The sequence below is a fragment of the Bufo gargarizans genome, chromosome 6 (assembly GCF_014858855.1).
Source record: "Bufo gargarizans isolate SCDJY-AF-19 chromosome 6, ASM1485885v1, whole genome shotgun sequence".
Lineage (NCBI taxonomy): Eukaryota > Metazoa > Chordata > Amphibia > Anura > Bufonidae > Bufo > Bufo gargarizans.
The window spans coordinates 228,488,354-228,497,435 of NC_058085.1; the positions used below are offsets into that span (position 1 = coordinate 228,488,354).

The window sequence follows — 9,082 nt, forward strand, 5'->3', positions numbered from 1 at the left end:
TTCTCTGGTATCTACCTCTCCACTATTTTTATCTCCATAATCAATACAGGGTGTTTATGATTAAAATGTCAAAAATTAAAACACAGTTTTTGTAGATGCCACACAAAAATGTTGAATCGTATTAGGGTACAACCACTTGCGGTCATGCTGTGGTTCATTAACGCGTGTCAGTATGGGCCACAAAGGGCTTTAATTAAACTAATGAGACCACATTGTTTAGATGGTCTTCACTGTTAATGGTCACGCAGCTAATAACAATGCAGATCGCAGTCTGATTAGTTAAATTGGAGCCTGCTGTGGCCTGTGGTGTGGTTGTAGCCCTGGAATCAAACCCCTGTTGATACATTATGCTCTAGGTAGAGTAACACCAATTCACAAACTATGTGTATGCAGCTATTTGTCACTCAACGTTTTTATTTTATGCCATTTTTCAATTCAGGTTTTCATACAAAAACTTACATACTGGCCCATATATACTAATGTGTCTACACCTAGAATCTACACATTTTACCTCTTGTTTAAAAAGGGGGCAGGGCTCAGAAGGAAAGGAAGTGCTAATTAGTACAGGGGAACCAGGAAGCAGTGAATGCAGTGCTTCCTGGGTTCTGTACTCACCACTTCCTGTTCCTCGGCCACTCACTGTGCTGTAACTGCGCACAGTGTGAGGACGTTGGCATGCTGTGACCTCATGCTGTGCGCGTCAGTGCACAGCACAGAGTGAGGCAGACTGAACTAGAAGAGCATGGATGTAAGGAGTGGTGGCTGTGCCCGAAGCAGGGGAGGTAAGTTAATTATTAATTGTTTTTTAATGTTTGCTCTGAGCTTGGGTTCTGATCTGAGGTCTGCCTGGGGGTCATTCATATCAGGCTCCGATCTGAGGTCAGCTTGGGGGAGTTCATTCACATTGGGCTCTGATCTGAGGTCTGCTGGGGGAGATCATTCACATTGGGGCTCTGATCTAAAGTCTGCTTGGTGGGGTCATTCACACTGGGGGTCTGATCTAAGGTCTGCTTGGGGGAGCCAGACAAGGGATTCTGCACATTAAGGTGCTGAGATACGGCTAAACTAGAAATTGGGAATAGGATGTGTATGTGTGTGCAATAAGGGAAAACTTTGAGAAATATCCTTTCTTCTCGACTTTTTCAATCGAAACAAGTCAAAAATAAAATCTGGTTGTCACAAACAGGTTCATTTTCTTGTGGTGTAGAAATGATTTATATTTTTATTAATCACCTTTATCTTAGTTTGGATGATTCTTTATTTCATTTGGTCTAAAATGATGTTGACATTATATATTCTAATATATACGCTGTGTATTTCATCTGTGAGGTTTCACTTCCACATCTGTTCCGATTGGTCTGTGTTGGTTTTAAATGTCTAGTGTCCTGCAATGTTTGTATACCATGATTTAGCACTGAGTGTCTGAAACATTTACTGTAGATATGTTGGACCTCATCTTTTTATGTTTTTCATTAAAAGCTGCTAATGTTTTAGAAGATTAATTACCTTCTTCATTTTTTGCTTATATGCTGAGCATCAAGGCCAGGAGTTTGAATTCTGTCTTCACTAGCAAAGGTGATTTCTGCATTACACAGAGCAATAGCTTTACTATAAAACAGAATTTATCATCTTTCCCCCATCTTGCCTAACCTTTTCCCCCAGACCTATCTATCATGATCAATAGCTGCACACTCGTCCACTCTGCCAATCCCTTCCCTTGCTCCCCATTGCCCAGCAAATTCAGTTTAAAATACTAACAAATACATATAAGGCCGTCCACAACCCGTCCCTTCCATACATCTCTGGGCTACTTTCCCAATACATACCCACATGTAGTGTCTGATCCTCCCAAGATCTCATTCTCTCCTGTCCTCTTATCACCTCTTCCCATAACCGCCTCCAAGATTTTTCCTGTGCATCCCCCATACTCTAGAACTCTCTACCCCAACATATGGGACTCTCACCTACAGTGGAATCCTTCAAAAGAAACCTGAAAACCCACCTCTTTAGACAAGCCTACAAACTAGTGACCCTGCTGCTGCTATACCGCCCTGACCAGCTTTACCCTCTCCTACTGTGTCCTTCCTCCATACCTTGCAGATTCTAAGCCCTTGCGGGCAGGGGCCTCTTTCCTTCTGTACTAGTTTATAACTCGTCTTGTTCATGCTTATGGATGATGGCCTATCCCATGCATGCTTAACCGTTTCACGACCAAGGGTCATTGATGCCCTAGTGTCCAGGTCAAAATTTACAAATTTGACATGCGTCACTTTATGTGGTAATAGCTTTGGAACACTTTTACTTATCCAAGCCATTCTGAGATTATTTTCTCGTGACACATTGTACTTCATGATAGTCATAAATTTGAGTCAAAATATTTCACCTTTATTTATGAAAAAATCCCAAATTTACCCAAAAATTTGAAAAATTCGCAATTTTCAAAATTTCTATTTCTTTGCTTCTAAAACAGAAAGCAATAACTCATAAAATATTTATTACTTGACATTCCCCATATGTCTACTTTATGTTGGCATCATTTTGGAAATGTCATTTTATTTTTTTAGGACGTTAGAAGGCTTAGAAGTTTAGAAGCAATTCTTCAAATTTTTAAGAAAATTGCCAAAACCCACTTTTTAAGGACCAGTTCAGGTCTGAAGTCACTTTGTGGGGCTTACATAGTGGATACCCCCATAAATGACCCCATTGTAGAGACTACACCCCATCAAGGTATTCAAAACCAATTTTACAAACTTTGTTAACCCTTTAGGCGTTCCACAAGAATTAAAGGAAAATGGAGATCAAATTTTTAAATTTCACTTTTTTGGCAGATTTTCCATTTTAAGCAAATTTTTTCTTTAACACATCGATGGTTAACAGCCAAACAAAACTCAATATTTATTACCCAGATTCTGCGGTTTACAGAAACACCCCACATGTGGTCATAAACTGCTGTATGGGCACACGGCAGGGCGCAGAAGAAAATAAACTCCACATGGTTTTTAGATGCCATGTCCAATTTGAAGCCCCCTGATGCACCCTTACAATAGAAACTCCCAAGAAGTGACCCCATTTTGGAAACTAGGGGATAAGGTGCCAGTTTTATTAGTACTATTTTTGGGTACATATGATTTTTTGATCATTCATTATAACACTTTATGGGGAAAGGTGACCAAAAAATTGGTTGTTTTAGCACAGTTTCTATTTATTTATTTTTACAGCGTTCACCTGAGGGGTTCAGTCAAGTGACATTTTTATAGAGCAGATTGTTATGGACGTGGTGATACCTAATATGTATACTTTTTCTCATTTATTAAAGTTTTACGCAATAATAGCATTTTTTAAACAAAAAATTATGTTTTAATGTGTCCATGTTCTGAGAGCTATAGTTTTTTTTATTTTTTGATAGATTTTCTTATGTAGGGGCTCATTTTTTGTGGGATGAGGTGACTGTTTTATTGGAACCATTTTGTGGGACATACGCGTTTTTGATCACTTGGTGTTGCACCTTTTGTGATGTAAGGTGACAAAAATTGCTTGTTTTGACACAGTTTTTCTTAGTTTTTTTTTACGGTGTTCACCTGAGGGGTTAGCTCATGTAATATTTTTATAGAGCTGTTTTTTAAGGAGGCGGCAATACCTAATACGTATACTTTTTTTTATTTGTTTCACTTTAAAACAATAATAGCATTTTTTTAAACCAAAAAAAATATGTTTTAGTGTCTTCATGTTCTAAGAGCTATAATTTTTTTTATTTTTTTAGAGATTTTCTTATGTAGGGGCTCATTTTTTGTGGGATGAGGTGACGGTTTTATTGGTACCATTTTGTGGGACATACGCGTTTTTGATCACTTGGTGTTGTACCTTTTGTGATGTAAGGTGACAAAAATTGCTTGTTTTGACTTTTTTTTTTTTTTTACGGTGTTCACCCGAGGGGTTAGGTCATGTGATATTTTTATAGAGCTGGTTTTTACGGATGCGGCAATACCAAATATGTCTATTTTATTTTATTTAAGGTCATACAAGACCTCTGGGGGACATTTACTTCACTTTTTCTTTTTTTTTCACTGTTGATTTCTCCTGTAACTGGGGCTGACATAGTAGCCCCAGTTACAGGAAAAATACACCCCCCAGAGAGGCTGTACAGCGCAATACAGTGCTGATTGAGGTCTGTGACCGCCGGGCCGGAACAGGAAGCGCATAGCGCTGTGTATGCAGCGATCTAGAAGGCAGGGACACCTGGGCACTGTCCCTTCCTTTTCTCTGGGTTGCCCTGCTGTCACTGACAGCGGGCAACCCGATCAGCAGCTGCAGTTTCTGAACGGACGTTTTAAAGCGTCCATTCAGAAATAGAGATCCACCCATAGGACGTTTATATCGTATGGGGGGACGGAAAGTGGTTAACCTTTTATTCCCATACAGTATGAACCTCTCACAATGAGATTTTAGGATGCTTTTAAAGATATCCCATTTTGTGGCTGTATTTTTATTTTTGAGGACTTTGTCCCCGTTAGTTAGGCCTATGGCCTCTCTTAGTTGGCTAAATTTAGCTTTTTTGAAGTTTGGTATTTTTGTTCCTCCCTGTAGAAACGCTCTTTTGAATGATAATTGGAAGGTTATTACTTTATGGTCACTATTTCCCAGGTGTCCCCCAACCTGAACGTCTTTTGTTCTGTCAGGCCTACTGGTTAAGACTAAGTCCAGTATGGCCGTCCCTCTAGTCGGGCCCTGAACCAGTTAGGAGAGGTAATTGTATTCCTTTATGGGATGTACAGCTTTTAGTTTCCCAGTCTATATCTGGGTAGTTGAAGTCCCCCATAATAACCACCTCATTATGATTTGCTGCCTTGTCTATCTCATTTAGAAGCCATTTGTAATGACCGGCAACACGCACAGGGAGGAAAACAGGGAAAGCCCTGCCCAAGGGAGAGGGAAAGGTGGTGACCCCTAACTCACCTTGCAGCTGGCACCTGCCTGCCCTGACGTCCCTAGACGGGTTCCTCACCCGTGCGGCGATCACGTGCCTAAACCCTGGCTTTCCCTGAAATGAGCCCTAGATAATGAACGGGCCGGTGGGATCGCTAGTCCTCACCACTGCACTAAGAGGGAAACACCAGGGAGAGGACAGACAAACACAGACAAACACAAACACCCAGGTGGACGGCAACAATTGTCCACAAAGGTCCAACAGGGATCCGGAGGGTAGCGTTCTAAGGCAACACTCAGAGAACGCAGCAACACAGCTCCAGTGGGTCAGAATAGATGTCCAGGCAGGAAGCTCTATATCTGGCAACCAGAGAAGTGTGAGAGGGGAATATAAGGAGGATTGGGAGTGCTGGACAAGGAACAGCTGAGAGAAGGAGCTACGGATCCCTGAGTGAGCCAAAAGGGTTTGTAAAGCAAACCCAGAAAGCTACAATAAGGAAACTTCCCTATCTGACACAGAGCGTGCAGCCAACCGCTGCGACCTCCTGACCCCGGGTACAACGGAGTCAGGCGTGGCTCTTGACACCCTCGTGACACCATTTTTCAAATTTTCAAAATTTCCAAAACCATTTTGTTAAGCACCAATTCAGTTATAAAGTGATTTTGAGGGGCTTACGGAATGGAAACCAAACCACCCATAAATGACCATTTTAGAAACTACACCCCTCAAATTATTCAAAACTGATGTTACAAACTTTGTTAACCCTTTAGGTGTTCCACAAGAATTAAAGGAAAATGGAGGTGAAATTTCAAAATGGTACTTTTTTAGTAGATTTTTTTATGTTAATCAAATTTTTCTTGCAATACAGCAAGGGTTAACAGCAATATATATTATTCTAATTCTGCAGTTTGCAGAAATACCCCATATGTGGCAGTAAACTGTCCTATGGGCACATGGCAGTGGTCAGAAGGAAAGGAGCGCCATATGGATTTTGGAGGCAGATTTTGCTAGAATGGTTTTTAGGCGCTATTTTGTATTTAAAGAGACCCTGATGTACACCCACAGTGGAAACCCTCACAAAGTGACCCCATTTTGGAAACTACACCCCTAAAGAATATATTAAGGGTTGTACTAATCACTTTGACCCCCTAAGCGTTTTTTGAAATTTGGAAGCAGTTAGCTGCTTTAGCCCGAAACTTTTCACAAGGGGTAACAGGAGAAAAAGCACACCCTAATTTGTAACCTATTTTCTCCTGAATACAGCAACACTCTATATGTGGTGGTAAACTGCTGTGGGGGTCACATGGCAGGATTCAGAATAGAAGAAGCGCCATATGGCTTTTGCAGCGCCTATTTTGATTAATTGTTTTACGGGTGCAACTGGTTTTTATTTTTTGAGTGATTGTCTTATGTGGGGGCTCATTTTTTGCGGGATGAGGTGGTACCATTTTGGGGTACATAAGACTTTTTGATCACTTAATATTACACTTTTTGTGAGGCAAGGTGAAAAAAATGGCCGTTTTGGCATAGCTTTTTAAACAAATTTACAGCATTCACCTGAGGGGCTATCTCCTGTGATATTTTTATTAAGCAGGTTGTTACGGACGCGGCGATACCTAATAAGTCTATTATTTTTATTTTTGTTTTACACAGTAAAAGCCTTTTTGAACAGAATAAAATCTTGTTTTTGCGTTGCCATTTTCTGAGAGCCATATATTATTTTTTTTGGGCCGATTGTCTTAGGTAGGTTCTCATTTTCTGCCGGATGAGATGACGGTTTGATTGGTACCATTTTTGGCTAAATACTCCTTTTATATCACTTAGTATTACACTTTTTGTGAGGCAAGGTGACCAGAAAATGTCTGTTTTTGTACATTTAATTTTTTATTTTATTTTTTTACGGCCTTCACCTGACTGGGTGGATCATGTGATATTTTTATAAAGCCGGTCGATACGGATGCGGCGATACCTAATATGTCTACTATTCTCTTTTTCCCTTTTTTTAAATAATTTTTCTTAACTTTATTTTGGGAAAAGGATGCTTTTTTTTTTTTTTTTTTTTTTTTTTACTTGAAACTTTTCATTTTTTGTAACACTTTTTTATTACTTCTTTTTTAACTTTTTTTTTTCCCAATCTGGGACTTCAACTTTTGGGTGTCTGATCCCCTTTACAATGCATTACATTGTAATGCATTTCCCCAACTCGAGTTCGGTTCCAAGGTACCACTTGGAACCGAACCCGAGTTTGGGAAATATTTTTTTACAGTACAAATTTAATTTCTGTAGTTATTGTGTGAAGTCTCGCGAGACTTCTCGAAGCAATAACTTTGGCTCATCGGAGCCAATACATTCTAATATTGTACGGAGCTCCTGCTCCGTGCAGTATTAGAAAGAAGTTTTATGCAAATTCGCTATTCGCTTATCCCTAATTTCAATACTTAATTATTAATAATAATACTATTTTGATGTTATAATTTTACTAGTTGATGCCAGACACTTTTATCTAACTCTATACCATCTATACCAATAGATGAATAGAGTTAGACAAAAGTCTCTAGAATGCACGAAATTTATCATCCAGCCTGAGCCAATATGTAAATTATAGTGCAGGTTTAGTCTGTTTTAATTTACGCCCTCTACAGGCTTAGTAAATCTCGGCCACTGAGTGGAAAAAGGCATTTGACAGTATAAAATTACAGCTATTCTCTGCTGCTATGCTGCCAGCAATGTTAATCTGCTTAGAGCTTTCCAACATGATATTGTAGACATTGGAACATTGATTTACAGTGTATTATAAAGTAAAAGAATGGAGCTCTCAGTGGAGGCCTGGCATGACAAGGGAGAGGAAAGGGAGACAAACAGGTTAACATTGGAAGTAGGATGTATAAAAAGATGGTGGGAGGGTCTTACCTTCTTTGGAGATGGATGAGACGACATGGCAGATTTGTTGAAATTACTGCGGCAGATAATAGAGGTGGCAGCCCTGCATACATCCAGCAGCACCTTAGGGAAGCTTGCTACAGCACCCAGGATGGTATAGGGGCCTCATTGGGTGATATTGCATTTCCTGACCCACTAGGTAGCACCATATTAGGTCAGCTGTTGGGTATATTACAAGGCCTTTTGGAAAAAATGGAAGATGTGGGTGAAGATTAAAGCAATACTTAGATAGAGTTGCAGCCGCGTTGCTCAGGTTGGGGGTTTACTTATGGCTTCTGCCATTCCTTTGATCCAACATCCTCCTGTTTTTGCAGGTAATCTGAAGTCGATAGGAGAACATCGGGGGTGGCAACTGATAAATGAAGGAAGGAGGTCGAGCTGGGGTGGATGATGGGGATACTCATTGGCCCAAATTTGCGGGTTTCCCTACAGGGGTTGTTCCAAAGAAGAAGCCCAATAAGTTTAGTTTCAAAAACCATTTGTCCTTTCCTAGCAAATGGTGGTATTTCCCAAGAATTAACTACAGTTGCCTATGTGTCTTTTGATAAGGCATAGGCATTGGTTAGGGGCACTAATGGCAAAAACGGATATTGAATTGGCTTTCGATCTGTTCCTTGGACATCCCGACAGCTTCTATTTGTTTGGATGTATGGGGAAAAAGGGTACTATGTTTTCTGCCCAGTTGGTGCATGGACTGGTCAAAAATCTGGCACTCCTGGAACGGTTTCCCATTCTAATGGCAGTGGAGCTGTGGAGCCTTTATTTCTCCAATAAGCGGGTGTTTTTATTGTGACAGGCGGTGGTGCATGCCATTTCTTACCTGACTTCTTCTTCTTCCCCTCATTTGTGGCCTGTGTACAACATTTAGTATTGTGTTGCTTGGAGCTGAACACTTGTATATCTGCCAAGCACCTGCGAGACGTAATGAACTTGGTAAATGACGCTTTGTCCTGTAGGTTTTGGGAGTTAGTGCCTTATACAAATGAGGTCAGGGGCGTGTCCCCGAAACCTGTGGACCTTGGTGGAAGTGCAGTGATTCAGTTACTGTAGTGGTCTGTATCAAGCAGGACATGGCGCCAGTACCAGCAGGCTTGGGATGAGTGGGACAGGGTGAGTTGCATGGTTGATGTTGGTCTGGCATACGATTGTCTAGCTCAGGTGTTGCAGCTGTTAAGTGAGCATTTTGCTTGTGGAGATTCGTCTCCGTACAGTATTAAA

The 9,082-nt window shown here is 40.6% G+C and overlaps 1 protein-coding gene across 1 annotated transcript in view; it reads right to left on the minus strand.

Moving 5' to 3' along the window:
- UNC93B1 (unc-93 homolog B1, TLR signaling regulator) overlaps positions 1-8,706 on the minus strand; it is a 201,802-nt gene extending 193,096 nt beyond the window's left edge. The window contains exon 1 of the mRNA XM_044296694.1: positions 8,685-8,706. The gene's annotated coding sequence lies outside the window, so the exon portion shown is untranslated. The remainder of the gene's footprint in view (positions 1-8,684) is intronic.
- Between the last annotated feature and the right edge of the window lie 376 nt (positions 8,707-9,082).